Raw genomic sequence first — 14,466 nt, forward strand, 5'->3', positions numbered from 1 at the left:
TATGAGCAAAGAGGGCAAGACCATGATGGGGACACCCACTGAAACAGTTTGCCTGAGCTAATGGGAGCTCACCAACTCCAGCTGGACAGGGAAGGAACCAGAATAGTCCAAACTAGAACATCTGAATTATGGGTGACAGTTGTATGGCTGAGGCAGACTGCTCTGCCACAGGATTTATCCCTACTGCTTGTTTTGTTTTTTTGGGAACCCATTCTCTTTGGATGGATACCGTGCTCGGTCTAGATATAGTTGGGAGGGCCTTGGACCTTTCCCAAGGAAATGTGCCTTACCCTCTCTGAGGAGTGGATGGGGGTGGGATGGAAGTGGAGGGAATGGGAAGGGGGAGGGAGTGGGAACTGAAATTGGTATGTAAAACGGAGAAACATAGTTTGTCTTCTTAAAAAGAAAAGAAATTATAAAAAGAAAGAAGAGTCGGGCGGTGGTGATGCACACCTTTAAACCCAGCACCCAGGAGACAGACAGGCGGATCTCTGTGAGTTTGAGGCCAGCCTGGTCTACAAAAGTTAGTTACAGGAAAGTCTCCAAAAGCTACAGAGAAACCCACTCTTGAAAAACCAAAAAAAAGGTGGGGGAGGGGAGGCCCCAGCAAGCGGGGGTGGGGTCTCCAGTTGGAAGCAAAGGTGGTTACCCTGGAGACCTCAGGTAGCTCTCCTAGGGGCATCTCACCTGTCAGAACTGCAGACACCAACTGGCTGACTGACGGGTGCCGCTCCGCGGCGATATTTGGAAGTGCAGCTTCGGAACGGAAGAGGGGTAAAATGAGGCAGACAGGCCTTTCATTCCACCAACTGGGACTCTAAGGCAAGAGGACAACTAGTTGGAAGCCAACACGGATTACATAGCAAGACCCTGTCTCAAAGAAATCTAAGCAAAAAGTTGTGAATATTGGAGGTGTCTGTGCTTCTCCAAGCCCAATGGCGCGTTCTGTTGAGGGACTGGAGTCATAGAGCAACCCAACCCCCTACCCTGCCCTAGGATTCTCCAGCAGGTCCAGGGGAAGAAAAATGACTCAAAGCCCAGCATATGCACAGTGAACCAAGTTAATGGTTAGTGCAGATAGTAACCAGTGGTCATTACAGGAGAGCAAGGTGCGCTTCCTTCTCTCACTGCGGCTAAGAGAGCAGAGTCCAAAACAGTCCGGTATGAACTGGAATGCATCTGATATATCGGCAATTGAGGGTCCCAGAAAAAATAAGAGTACTACCAGCAAATTCTGCTTGGGAACAAAGACTCCAGCGTCCCAGATACTAGTGACAGTGCCAGATCCGAGAGGACTGTATGGCCTGAAACAGTTATAATGTTAGGTCAAGATTGCCGAGTCCCCCAAAAACCAAGGAGACTGAGTCCCGTATGTAAAATCAAAGAGCCTTTATTCCAAGTTTGAACTCCGACTCTCTGAGTGTCCAACACATTGGCATGATCAGAGAACCTCAAGCTCAGTTTGGGGTGGGATTTTATCATAGCAGAGTTTGGGGTGAGGGAGTGCTCAGGTTCAGGACCCCAAATTGGCTGACATTTGTCTAGGGGTGTCTTCGTGAAAGGGGATGGGTGTGTGCTGGGCTCAGGGACTTCAGGGTATCCTATCTACAATGGTTGGAACCTTAGGAATTTCCTTTGGAATGGTAGGCACTTTCTGCTTTCAAGGTCCATTCCTTGGTGGTTTTCATTCGTGGTCTTTCCTGGAACTAGGTATTTTACCTTAGGGTAATCTGAAACTCAGGCCTCTACTGATCTTGTCATGGCTGGGCCCTATAGAAACATTTTGAGCTGCTCCATCACCAAGCTCCCCAGTCCAAGACATTTTAGACCACCAAGTCTTAACCTCCATCAACCCCTTTTAAAATCTCTAGTTCTACTATCAGCTCCTTGCACACTGGGCCAAAGGAAAGAGCTCTTGAATATCTGGATTTAGAAAGACCTCAAGAAGGCAGTCTGAATAGAGTGAGTGAAAACTCTGTTCTCTAGAATGGACAATTGTTCAGAAATGAACTCAGCGAGAGAAGGCAAAATAAATTACATCTCCAAGACCTATGTTGTGTGTTGATCAGCTGCCACTGTTCTAATCCACATGGCAGCAACTGTGGCTTTTCAAATACAGATCAAACCATTGCAGGGACATCAGAGGACACGATTCTTGTAGATGCAGCTCCATCAGCAGATTAATAGGAACGCAACTCTAGAAACAGAGAGCCATGGCTATGAGGCAAATGGGATGATCATGCGGTCAACTACTTGGCTTTTGTTTTGTTTTGTTTTTGTTTTTAGAGACAGAGTTTCTCTATGTAACAGCCTTGGCTGTCCTGGAACTTTTTGTAGACCAGGGTGACTTGGAACTTTCAGAGATCCACCTGCCTCTGCCTCCCAAGTGTTAGGATTAAAGGCGTTCACCACCACACCTTATAATTATTCTTTTTTGTTTCTTTGTTTGTTTGTTTGGAGACAGAATTTCTCTGTGTAACAGCTCTAACTGTCGTGGAGCTCGCGCTTGTAGCCCAGGCTGGCCTGGAACTCACAGAGGTCCGCCTGCCTCTGCCTCCCTCCTCAGCATTCTTGCTGCTCAAGAGTTGAATTCCTGCGCCCTGCTAGAGGAACCTCAGCCCTCAGTATGTCCCAACAATTTCAAATACTGCAAACTACAGAAAGAGATGAGAGATGGAGAAACTCTGGTGAAGAAATAGGGGCCAAGAACGGTGTCTTAGTGTGTTTTTCTGTCGCCGTGGTAAAGACCACTTGGTAAAGCAACTTGGTGGGGGGATTTTTTTCTACACTTTATAATTCATCACTGAGGCAGAAGTCTGGAGCAGAAACCGAAGGAGGGACCATGGAACGCGGCTAATTGTCTTGATCTCTATTGCTTGCTTTCTTATATACCCATACCACCTGACAGGGATGGCACTGCCCACAGTTGGTTGGGCCCTCCCACCTCAATCATTTTATATATATATATATGTATATATGTATATATATATACATACACACACAATTATTTGACTTTTAGGTTTTTCAACTATGCATTCTTCCTGGAGAAAACTCAGATGCTGTAAAGAATTCCACTTGCAGTCAGGCAGTGGTGGTGTACGCTTTTAATCCCCGCACTCAGGAGGCAGAGGCAGTTAGATCTCTGTGAGTTTGAGGCCAACCTAGTCTACAAGAGCTAGTTCCAGGACAGGCTCCAAACTGCAGATAATCCCCGTCTTTAAAGAAAAAAAATGTCCATCTGAATCATTGCTTTTTTTTTGTTTGTTTGCTTGTTATTTTAGACAGGGTCTTACTATATAACCCTAACTGTACTGGAACTCACCATGTATATCAGGCTGACCTCAAACTCACAGAGATCCATTGCCTCCACCCCTGAATGCTGGGATTAAAGACGGTGCACCGCACCTGCCGCATTGCTTAGTTTTTATACTAGCCAAGAAAAAATTAAGGTCTTGTATTTTTTAAAAGTACATTTATTTGCATATGGTGTGATGGTGGGGTGTGTGTGCGCGTGTGTGTGCGTGTGCGTGTGTGTGTGCGTGTGCGTGCACACACACCTGAGTGCACCTTGCCACAGTGTGCACATGGCGGGCAGAGGACAACTTGAGGATGTCAATTCTCTCCTTCCACCCCGTGGGTAATGGGAATTAAACTCAGGTCGGGCTTAAAAATAGTGTGTGTTGAGTCACACACACACATACGGGCCAGAAGGTCTCATCTTTACCTGATTTTGATTTTGCTCTTTACTCAAGACAACCCCATTCTCAAATTGTGATAAATTTTCCTTTAACTTTCTATTAAATGTCTTTTCCATCTTCTTGCTCTTATTCATTTAGATTGCCAGATTACAAACCCTTGAGTCTGTCTTTCTTTTCTTTTCTTTTCTTTTTTGTTTTTGTTTTTGTTTTCCGAGACAGGGTTTCTCTGTAGCTTTGGTGCCTGTCCCGGAACTAGCTCTTGTAGACCAGGCTGGCCTCGAACTCCCAGAGATCTGGCTGCCTCTGCCTCCCGAGTGCTGGGATTAAAGGCGTGCGCCACCACCACCCGGCTGAGTCTCCCTTTCTTACAAACGGTTTCCAGTTTTGTCCATTTGCTCATTAAGTTTTCTAGGTGGCCTCAGAAATATCTCAATCTCCTCTCCCTCTCCGTCTCCCTCCATACCTCCCTTCTTCACTCCCTCCCTCCCTATGTCCTTCCCTCCCTCCCTCCTTCTCTCTCTCTCTCCCCTGTCTTCCACTCAATCACTATCTCTCTATTGGCTCTCTTGGTTTTTTGAGACGAGGTCTCCCTGCATAGTCCTGGCTGTTCTGGAACTCGTATGTAGACCAGGATGGTCTTGAACTCACAAATGTCTTCCTGCTTCTGCCTCCTGAGTGCTGGGATTAAAGGCACTCTGCTTTTAGTGTCTCTTAAATTGGCTTCCAGGTTTCCATGTCCTCTACCTTAGCTGTTGTCCTTGTTTCTCGCCCATGCTATAACAAATGTTTTAATGTATTTTCAAAGCATGTGTGCTGGAGTTATCATTAGGTCTCTGATGTGTCACGATGATGACAAATAACAGGAACTTAAAAATTAGAGTCAGCATGAAGATGCTGTTCACTGTTGTTGGAGTGTAGACTGCTGCAGCTGCTGTGGGAACCAATGTGGCGGTTTCTCAAGAAACCAAAACCAGGAGCTGGAGAGACAGCTTATTGTTGAAGAGAACTTGCTGTTCTTGCAGAGGACCCATGTGTGGGTCCCTCCCACATTGAGGCTCACCACCATCTATACTGAATCTAAGAGATGCAATGCCCTCTTCTGCCCTCCACAGGCACCTGGCAAGCATGTGGAACAATACATGCATGCAGGCCAAACACCAATACACATAAAAACAAATCTTTCTATAAGAAGTTAAACATAGACTAACCCTGCTGGAATAGTGGTGCATGCCTTTAATCCCAGCTCTCAGGAGGCAAAGGCAGGTGATCTCTGTGAGTCTGAGGTCAGCATGTTCTAAAAAGAGAGTTCCAGTACAGCCAGGAATACACAGAGAAACTCTGTCTCAAAAAACAAACAAACAAACAAACAAAAAAAACAATACTGTAGTTGGGTTTTTATTTGGATCGCCAACCACTTCCCAAATAAAAACACAGAGATGTATTATTAATTATGGATGCTCAGCCTTAGCTTAGGCTTTCCCCACTAGCTCTTTTAACTTAATTTAACCTGTTTCTATTCATCTATATTTTGCCTCGGGACTTTACCTTTCTTTCATTCTGTTTGCCCTAATTTCCTGCTTTCTTCTTGTCTGTCTGTCAGACACCTTGTGTCTCCCTGTCATCTCTTTTTCTTTCTTCCCTGAGCTTAAAAATTCCTGTTCCTAACTCTCCCTGCCCAGAAGTTCTGCCTATACCTCCTCCCTTACTATTGGCTGTTCAGCTTTTTATTAGAGCGATCAGATTCCTTAGTCAGGCAATTTAAAACAGCAACACATTTTTACATTATTAAACAAACACAATGCATCTTTACATAGTTAAACAAATGTTCTGCAACATAAACAAATGCAATACATCTTTACATACTTAAATACTCCACAACACAAAACAACAAAAACAAATAAAATAACACTATTCCTCTCCTTGGCATACACCCAAAGGAGTCTTTATCCTACCAGAGAGACACTTGCACATCCGTGTTTATAGCTGCTCTATTCTTAATAACAAGGAGATGGAATCCGTCTATATCTAGCCCATCACCCAATGAATGACAATGAAAATGTGGAATGTAGCACAGTTGAACTTCTCTCAGTCATAAAGAAAAAGAAATTTTTTAGTAAAATGGGTGGAAACTTTTAAAATATTCTATTAAATGGGATAACAGACTCCGAATGACAAACACTACATGTTCTTGTATGGGGATCTTAGCCTCCAATTTTACACATGATTATATGCCACACCAACTCCAGTGTCGTCTGTGTGACATGACATATGTCATTATGCCGGATGGGAGCTAAGTGTCCTATGGGACTAGGCTTCCTGGAGGTCAATGGCAGACAGCCCAGTATTAGCCACCCCTGAGGCATAGACAGGTTTCTTGAGTAGCTGGCTTTGCACAATCTCTTTTAATAATGATATTCTATATATCTACAAGACAAGGATTATCTCTTCAGGAGCAGCTCTGGGATAGGGAAGCACAGTATGGGAATGTATAAGACTACAGCAGAAACCTTTGTCATACATGGGGTGTATGATGAGCAAGGGAATAGATGTATTAGTGTTGGTGGACAAAGACTGTTATATTATACTCTGAACTTTATGGATAGGCTTGCTAGATCCCAACCCCCAGGATGTCTGCTGCGTAAAAAAGCACAAAAAAGTATATTTCAGCAGGTGCAGCAAGCTGGTCAAGAAAAGGTTAGAAAGAGGAAAGGCCATAATAGCGACAATGAGACAGAAACTTTCTATTCTTAGATAAGATGAAACCACTTGTCTGAGGTTTACATTTCCAAGGACAAGAGTTCCTCTTCAAAGGATGTTTTATGTCTAACACCTGTTCCTGATAATATGCTTTTCTTAAAAATCGCTGATGTGACTAAAAGAAGCTTTCATACTGTGCCAATTGATGATATATGATCTTCTGATTTGTTCTTTGTTTGAATACTATATAATAAAAACATGAATTCAGTAAAATTGCAGCAGATTCCAACCTCTCTCTGTGTGTTGTGTCTGTCTGTCATTCGCCAAACTTGTGCCTTCCTGTTACAAAGACCCTGCTTCTCCCACACTCTGAGTGGCTCCCCTGAGCCAGTCCGCAGCAATTATATATGTGGAGTAGGTGTGAGTAGAGGCCAGGAAACTGGAAAGAGGCCCATGAGCAGAAAAAACAAAGAGGTTTTCAATGAGGGTCTGGGGAGAGTAGTGTAATAAATCTGAAATGCAGGTAGAAGAGGGAATACTGGGAGTGAAAGGAGACATACAAAGGTGGAGGCAGGGGGATGGAAAGGGGAGCAGAAGCAGGACAAACAAGCGGCCCTCTCCCCTGCCACAAGAAATATTCAAATTCAGACAGAGGAATTGAATGGAGAACCAATTTCAGCATTGCATTATAAGAATAAGAGGAGCAAACTAAGATTTTCAAGCAACCAATCTGAATATATCCAGTAACTTTACAGAAACTGCCCAATGTCAGAGGCTCTGTTACTGCTAACTAGACTCCTGTGCCAATGTTAAATTTAAGGAGATTCAAGGAAGCAATAGTCTCACATGGCATGCATTCTCCTTTTGTGAAACAAAGGTAAACTCGTTTGTAACTGTTAAACTCAGTTTGTAATAGAATTATCCCTAACCACTGGATAGAATTGGTTAAAGGTATTTTAGAGCCTGGTCCATAATTGCAATGGAGTACCTAGCTCAGAGAAGAGGCTAGGATTATTGGACAATGGAGTGAAGTTATAGGTAGGAAATCTCCCAAGATCAAATTCTTGGAGAAGGAGATTATGCTACTACAGAAAGGCAAGCTGTATACGATGACCAGGCCCTGGATTTATGCCACACAGCAGCATGGAATGCTTGGGACAGAACTGGAGAAATAGGAAAGAAAACTGAGTCATTTACTAAAGTTATACAGGAACCAAAGAAAGGATTTACAGATTTCATACAGAGATTGACCTCAGCATTAAGTACAATGATACCAAATTCAGAAGCTAGACAAATAATAATTGAACTTCTGGCTTTTGAAAATGCCATTTCTCTGTACAAAATGATAATTAAGCCATTAAAGGCAAATAAGCACCTTTGGATTCAAGATACAATTAATATTGAATCTCATGACCATGACGATACTTCAATAGGAGAGGGGATTTCCAGAGGTTTGAAGAAAAATCAAAATGTCAGTCGTTATAATTGTGGCAGCAAAGGTCACCTTAAAAGGAAGTGTAGTTAGAGCATTCCTAGAAACAATATTTTTTCTAAGAATAATCCACTCAGAACACCCCTCCCTTCTGGGTTATAGGGAAGGTGTAGCAAAGGCAGGCTTTGAACTAATGAATGTAAGTCAGTGAGGAATATTCATGGTAATCCTTTGCCATCAGGAAACTCCATGAGGGGTCTCTCACAGGCCCCTATGCCAAATCCGTCTCAGTTGTTTCTTGCCATCATAGAGGAAACTCCTTCCCAGAGCAATTAAAGAACCTAATGCCTATTGTAAGAAATCATACTGCTCGGAAATAGCTACAGAAAAGTGAACAAAAATTTAAGGAGAAACCATAATGTGAGTATTTTTGCAAACTTCTATAAATGAGCAAAGATCAAAATTAATAATATGAATAAATTGTCATTCAATGTCTGGTAGAAACAGATGTGGATGTAGCAATAATTTTATCAGAATATTGGCATCCAAATTGGCTTCTTCAGGATGCAAATGTTCAGTTTTTTAGGGGTTGTAACTTTATCTCAGATAAAACAGAGTGTGAGATGGGTCCAATGTATAGGACCAGAAAGACAGAGAGGAATATTAAAACCGTATGTGGCTAACATGCCAAAGAATTTGTGGGTATGTGATTTATTACAGCAATGGAATACTCAGATTAATATTCTCCCAATCTTAGAAATAAACCATGAATTAACATATGTTTCTGGGAACAATACCACAAGATATTATAAAGAATAGTCACCGACCATTCCGGTTGTACAAGAACAGGGCACAACAGCTACTGATCTTCCAAAGGCACCCACAGTCGTACCTTTAAAATGGTTGACAGACAAATCTGTATGGGTTGTGTAATTGCCTTTAACAACAAAGAAACTGCAGGCTTTAGAATAGCTGGTACAGGAGCAACTAAATTATCAGCATATTAAAGAATCAACCAGCCCTTGGAATTCTCCTGTATTTATTGTTAAAAAGAAATCTAGAAAATGAAGAATGGTAACAGATCTAAGAGCTCTTAATCAGGCAATTCAGCCAATGGGCGCACAGACTGGAATTTCTTTGTCTTCCCTATTACTTAAAGGATGGCCTCTTATAGTATTGATTTAAAAGATTGTTTCTTCACTATACTTTTACAAGAAATGGAGAGAGAAAAATTTGCCTTCACAATGCCTACTTATAATAATTCTCAGTCTGCTAAGAGATATCAATGAAAGATTCTTCTGCATGGAATGTTAAATAGCTCCACTCTGCATCAATATTTTGTAAGTCAGTCATTGGAAACAATATGTAAGCAATTTCCTGAATCTATAGTTTACCGTTACATGGATGACATTTTACTATCTGTTTCAAAGAAAAAATGTTTGAAGAAGTAAAGAAAAATTTTCCTTGTTGGGGAATTAAAAATTCCTCCTGAAAATATACAAAGAAGAGATTCTATTATTCATTTAGGCTATAAAATAGATTTACAAAAAATTAAACCCCAAATGGTGCAAATTAGGAGAGATCGATTTCAGACTCTTAATGACTTCCAAAGATTACTAAGAGACATTTCTCATCTATGGTGTACTATTGTGATAAAACCCAATGAACTGATTAATTTAAACAAAACCTTAGATGGTGACAAGGACTTAAATAGTCCCAGAGAATTATCAGCTGAAGCTGAGAGGGAATTGGCTTTGATTGAAGAGAATTTACAGAAGGTACATGTGGATCATGTGGATCCAAATACTAACTGCATTCTGGTCATATTACCCTCCAAACATTTCTCTACAGAAATTTTAATGCAGAGGGAGGAGATTATCTTAGAATGGAACTTTCTACCACATAAGCCAAGCAGAAAAAAACTAAACTTATGTAGAAAAGGTCTCTGAATTAATTCTAAAAGGAACATTGAGATTTCATCAATTAACAGAAATAGACCCAACAGAAATTTTAGCACCTTTAATAATGATGACATTGACAAATTATTGGGGAAAAGAAAATCCTGACAAAGAGCTTGTACTAATTTTTTTTGGAAGAGATAAGCAACAACTATCCCCAAAGCAAGAGAATTGAACTTAGAAAGAAAACTAACCAGATCCACCATACCCAGATGTGTGTTATGTATATGGGATGATTCCTATTGATCATATCTTGTAACTAAATAAATAATCAAGTCAATTTTGTATCATCCGGTATAAATTCAGTGGTTTCAATATGCAAAACAACTCTTTCTGCATATTACAAGTTGGTAACTATGTTGAGAAGTTCTTTAAATCCCTTAGTACCATGAGAATAGCATAGAATTCTGACTTTTGGACAGAATCATAAGGGGTTTGATCCACTTCACTTAAATTTTCTGATTTGTAGCTTGCCTTTCCTGATTTATTTACATCAGTATAGAATGTAAGGGCTCCCATTATTGGTGTGTCCCATATTATATGAGGTGGATCTGGTTAGTTTTCTTTCTAAGTTCAATTCTCTTGCTCTGGGGATAGTTGTTGCTTATCTCTTCCAAAAAAAATTAGTACAAGCTCTTTGTCAGGATTTTCTTTTCCCCAATAATTTGTCAATGTCATCATTATTAAAGGTGCTAAAATTTCTGTTGAGTCTATTTCTGTTAATTGATGAAATCTCAATGTTCCTTTTTGAATTAATTCAGATTCCATAACAGGTATGCCAGGTCTTCTACCACAAGGTAATACAGAAATCTATCAATTATTGATTAGAAGTGTGCTGAAGGCCTCAGAATTTCATAAAAAAAAAAACATGACATCAATAGCAAAGGTTTAAAGAGTTTTTTATCAAGTAGCAATTAGCCAAGGAAATTATAAGGAAGTATTCTGCTTGTTCTTTATAAGACCAAACACCACTCTCCACAGGAAGTAACTCTAAGAGTACTCAAAGCAATGAAATCTGTCAGATGGATGTGTTCCATTTTGTAGAATTTGGAAAACTAAAATCTGCACATCACAAATTGATACCTATTTAAGTTTTCAATAGGCAACTGCTTTGAGTTTGGAAAAGACTGATTCAGTAATCACACATTTGCTAGAAGTTATGGCCATCATGGGTAAACCTGCACAAATAAAGGCAGACAATGTTCCAGCTTATGTGTCTAAGAAAATGAAACAGTTTTTAGCTTTTTACAATATAAAGCACATTACAAGCATACCACACAATCCTACAGCGTAGGCAATTATAGAAAAATCAAATCAAACTCTAAATGAAATGTTAAATAAACAGAAAGGGATGATAACTACCCCCAGAAATAGATTGCATAATGCTTTATTAAGTTTGAAATTTCTAAATGCTAATGAGAAAGGAAACAACAGCTGTGGAGAGACATTAGATAGTAGGAAAAAAACTGCAGAATTAAACCAACCAGTATACTTTAAAGATGTACTGACCTCAGAATGGAAAACAGGACATGTGTTACATTGGGGAAGGGGTTTTTCTTTTGCTTCCACAGGAGAAGAAAATCTACGGATACCATCACAATTAATAAAGATTTGGTTTGAATAAGAGACACCTCTTAATTAGAAGAGATGATGGTTCATTAAGAATCATGGCTGTTTAATCTAAACTAACCTGTAAAACTAACAAGTGCTTTTCATTTGATATATTTAACTTTGCAAAAGAGAATCTCCCCAAAATTAGGGTTGGGAAAGGGTTTTGTTTTTGCCTTTTTAGAAGAATAAAGGTATCCAGGTAAGGAATGTGAAGACTGCTGGACAAATAAGACATCTAAAGAAAAAGGACAAATCATCCAGAAAAAAATGTCCAAAGGAAAAGAGTAAATTTCATAAATCTTCCCAAATATTTGTTTCTACTATTCTCTACAGACAAATAATACAAATGGTCTTTGTGTAGTCCCAGTCCAATTAAAGATTAAGACTTCTTATTAAAGTAAAATATAAAATCTCTGTCTCATGTCAGAAGAACCAGCTTATATGGGACAGAATTGGAAAACTAAAATATGTACACCATAGGATTGATACCTATTTAAGTTTTCAATAGGCAACTGCTGAAGGCAGAACCCACATTTGACAAGCTTCAAAAACTGCTACTATCTAGGACAGAGGTATTTTGAATGAGAATGACCCCCATAGGCTCACATATTTGAATGTTTGTTCCCCACATGGTGGAACTTTTCGGAAATAATTAGAATGTATCGTGGTTGGAATGAAAAGAGCCCCCATAGGCCCACAGAGAGTGACATCATTAGGACGTGTGGCCATGGTGGGGGAATGTACCACTGTGGGTGGGCTTTGCGGTTCCAAAAGCTCAAGCCCAACCCAGTGTCACTCTGTCTTCCTGTTGCCTGATGGTCCAGATGCAGAACTCTCAGCCGCTTCTCTAACACCGTGGATGGCTTTGTGCTGCCATGCTTCCTGGAGGATGATGAACTAAACCTCTAAACTATAAGCTATCTCTGATTAAACACTTTCCCTTGTATGAGTTGTTGTGGTTATGGTATCTCTTCGCGGGAGGAGGTATGTCGCTGGGGGTAGTTTTGACATTTCAAAGCCCATTCCATTCCCAGTTAGCTCTCTCTCTCTCTCTCTCTCTCTCTCTCTCTCTCTCTCTTTCTCTCTCTCTCCCTCCCTCTCTCCTCTCTGCCCTTCCTCTCTCTCCCCCCGTTGTGAGTTTTCTCTCAACCTGTAAACTCCTATAATGGTTGCGCACCAAGCTACCTGCCTGGTGCCATACTTCTTATCATGCTGGTTTTGAATGTTAATCTTCTGGAACCATAAACCCCAATTAAATGCTTTCTTATATTCGTTACCTTGGTCATGGCGCTCACTGGAGGAGAAGAGTAACCGAGACAACTTTTCTCAGCTGGACAGCTTGAGCAAAAGCAACAAGTGATGCCAAAGCACTTTCCCTACTCTGACCGAGGGTACAATGGAAGACTGACTGGCTCATACTGGCAGTTTGTCTACCTGTCTACTCTGGATGTCCAAAGTGAATAACATGAGCCAATGTTTAGTGGGTTTCTGAGATTAAGGACAGTTGTTGAGGAAGGAGCTGTCCTGAGCCTGGAATGTAAAGAGCACAACATTTGGTTTGTGTGCACAAGGCTCTGGGTTTGATCCTGAGCCCCGCAAAGAGCTGCACTTTACTTAAAAAACAAAACCATTTTCATCAAAACTTCAGGTTTATAGATATGAGATAAATGTAAGCAAGCATTCCGCAGTGTAGAAAGACGATATTGGGCAACATGAATCTTGGGAACATCTGTCAATACTTACTGTGCTTATGATATAATTACCACTCCAAACTACAAAAAGTCAGACTTAGAAATAATAATGCCCAGTCCCAATCCTTCATCAATTCCAGTCATTTTTCCAAGGATGGCCCACACCAGTTTTGCCACGTCCATACAAAATGGACTTTCTTGTCCTTGACTTCAAGATATAAAGCCATCTTCTCATTTTTTCTTTGGTTTCTTAGGTTCTTTATCAGGGAAGAGGAGCCTCAGATGACAATGGCTGCAGATCGATACCGGGGGCTAGGGAGATGGCACAGAGGTTAAAAAGCTTATTGCCCAAGTGTGAAGACCAGAGCTTGCATTCAGTGCACACAGTGTCAGAGAGGTGTAGCGTCCCACCTGTAATGCCAGCACTCTGAGAAGAGACAAGGATCCCTAGGACACAGTGCCTGGCCAGGTAGGAATCTCAGAGAGCTTTGGGTCCACTCAAGCACCTTGCCTTAGTGGAAAAGGTGACAAGCAATCAACTCTGGATGTCAACCTCCAGCCTCCTCAAACACCTGCACACATGAGAACATGCAGACGCATGTGCATGTACCATGCACACAAATACATGAGAAAAAGATGAGGGTACATTTGTGAGATGCTTATAGTGCTTATGGAGTAACTGCTACTCAGAACTAGTGTAAATCGAATCCAGAAGTAGTAAACTAGAGACCCAACCCCTGAAATAGGCCAAGGGCTTGAGAAGACTTTGCCTAGCCTCCATGTCTCCAACTCCTATGGAACCCAGTGCTCTGTACAATAAACATATGCCAGAGAAAAAGAAAACATTATGCTAAACTAGGTGTCTTCACAATCCTTAAAACAATAAACTACCATGCCTTATTGAATCTAATCATGAGATTCAATGTCATTTCATATATGTAAATGAAGAGAATTGATTAATCTTGCCACAATGTTGAACAATCATTTATTATAAGGAGTGCCATAATTTTAAAGTGGTTAGAATTGATGAAATGCAGCTTTAAAAATTCACACTTTACTGAAAATTAGAGCTAACGTATAAAGTATTAAATGTGTAGCACATTCTTAAATCTATTTGTGATTTGTGTTTCACTTCTTTATTGAAATGAAAAATGGGCCGGCGACTACATTAAGTTCTCAGAGACGTCCAAAAGGGACTGCGGAAGTCATGGATTTTAGTTTGGAAATCCTTGTATTTTGTCTTCTAGAATCATGGGTTGTGGAGATGACTTCTATGTCAGCAATGTTAGGGATCTCAGAAGACCTGGGAGGCAGGTCTCCTGAACTATGTGTTCTCTTCAAGGAAAAAAACACCAATCAAGTGAATCATTAAGATCCTT

The sequence above is a fragment of the Microtus oregoni genome, unplaced genomic scaffold, assembly GCF_018167655.1.
Source record: "Microtus oregoni isolate MIOR12 unplaced genomic scaffold, Mior012 000006F_ref0000085, whole genome shotgun sequence".
Taxonomy (NCBI): Eukaryota; Metazoa; Chordata; class Mammalia; order Rodentia; family Cricetidae; genus Microtus; species Microtus oregoni.